Below are 2,270 nucleotides of genomic sequence, written 5' to 3'. Positions count from 1 at the left end.
TCATGTTATGTCATGCCTCATTAGTAAGTTGTCAAGGTTCCATTAAGCAATGGAAACTTTACAAGTATGATCACTCCTTTGCATACAAGATTTCGTTTTATATTCAAGTTATGCAAAATAGTTTTTTTACAAGTATGAACACTTCTATATATATAATATTTTTTCATCTATTTAAGTTATGCAAAATATATTCTACAGTGGTTTATAACTTTTTTTGTTAACTAAATAGCTTAATATCTATATGTAGAAGCATGTTCTAATGTGAATGCATCATGCAACACAAAATTTGGTATTCATGTTTTTGTATAACTATGAGATGTGGTTCATTCACCAAATTTGCCTTACATCAATCGTTCTCATGTTCCTTACCTTTAACCACACTTGAGAGGTTTAATCTAGGCTATTGATCTCATCATTTGCCTATAATGTAAAGATGTGTATCATTATTTTTTATTTTAACTTTAATAAAGATGTGTATCATTATTTTTTAATTTAACTTTAATAAAGGTGCAATGAGTATTCTAAATGTATGTTTCTATTTCCTATGATGGGTTCCACCATTTCAATGTTGAGAATAAGAGTAGCACTAGTCTTAAAGTATAAACTTTAAACTTTACAACACATTGTATTCACTCAATAAAGATCTTAACCTGTTCACTAAAAGATATACCACTAAAGCTTTAAGTTATACTCCTTCAAAATGATGAAAAGTGTTGTGAATCTCGCATGCATTTTGCAATGTCTACTAAGAAGGAATTTTCTTCCTTCTTGTCTCAAAATGTTTTGAGATCGGATGTGAATTCCCAAAAAAAATGTATTTACCCATCACAATGACTATATTCACTTTCCAACATTTTTAAAAGTAGGATATCACAGAAAAGTCTATGATGACATTTAAAATTTTTATGAAGTTATTTAGACATCCCATAGTACCAAGCATTTGGCTCATCCTAGAGTACCCTACCTAAACTCCAACATAAAAAAACAAAACATAAATATTATGCTTTTATCATTAGAATAGACTAAAGACACAACTCTAATAGTCATTAACCTAAACAAAAAAATTAGTTGTTCTTGCACTAAGCAAAAACAATGGATGGCCGTAGAAATCTATGCAAAACACATTAAACATTTTCTAAAACACAAGTGTTGTCTCTAAAACACAAGGGTTGTTACATCATTTCAAGCTTTAATGCTTTTATCCTTTAAGTTTAATGCTTACTCTCTACATTAAAAATTTCTTCCACATAGGGAATGAAGATGGAATAAGTCCTTGAAACATAGCAAGTAAATTTTAATTCTTAACCCGGTCTTTCAATTGTCAAAAATAATGTCTTTCTCAAGGGTTTGCTTCATGATCCATTGAGTTCCACAAATGGTCTATTAATAATCAAAAGTTGTGGTAGCATGATCTTTACATGGATATGTGGGTGGTCATATCTCTAATGCTAAAGGGATCTTTTAGTTATCACCTAAAAGAGTAGAAGTGCTTATTACTTGAGTGTGGAGTTTTTCCATTTTTAAAAGGTTTTGGGAGAGTTTGGAATATGGTTTCTACTTCCCATACTCCTACTTGTTTCTGAGTCCACACCTTAAGGGCCCGATTTTAAAGGTAACCCTTATATCTCGCTTCACGGATACCTGTAGATGATTTGGATCAACGTAGCCAAGATTTTCTATCCTTGAATGCTCATAGAGTGTACTAGGTGCACTAAGGGAGGGTAAGGAGACTCATGGATTATGCTCTCAAAAACATACCTACTAACAAGATACATTTCCCTTGCCCCTAAGGTCTTAAGAAAGCCTAGAGCCATAGTGCTCCATGAAATCTCCTTGCCTCAACACTACAAGGTTATCATATATGTTGTAACTCTCTCTCTCTCTCTCTCTCTCTCTCTCTCTCTATCTCTCTCTCTCTCTCTCTCTCTCTCTCTCTCTCTCTCTCTCTCACTAAGGTGTACTAATACAAGAACACAAGCTAGACCAATTATAATGCATAATAATATTCCTAATAAACTCCCCTTAGTCAGTTGAGTGAGTGATCAAGTGAGTCAACAAGGTGGACCAACAGATGGTTGATCCAGTAGTCGGTTCAGATGAGCGATCAAGTGAGTTAATAATGGGTGAGGGAATCAAAGTTTAGGTAAGTGCAATCCTACCCACCTATTTACACCCACCCCACCAATACTCCTTGTTTAGCCTTATTGTGCGTAAGGGTGGTTAGGGATTGGCAAACTTCCAATTAGAAGAACTACTTCCAAACCAAATCA

The sequence above is a fragment of the Cibotium barometz genome, chromosome 26 (genome assembly GCF_041138505.1).
Source record: "Cibotium barometz isolate CiBa-2024 chromosome 26, ASM4113850v1, whole genome shotgun sequence".
Classification (NCBI taxonomy): Eukaryota; Viridiplantae; Streptophyta; class Polypodiopsida; order Cyatheales; family Cibotiaceae; genus Cibotium; species Cibotium barometz.
This window is presented reverse-complemented; position numbering follows the sequence as displayed.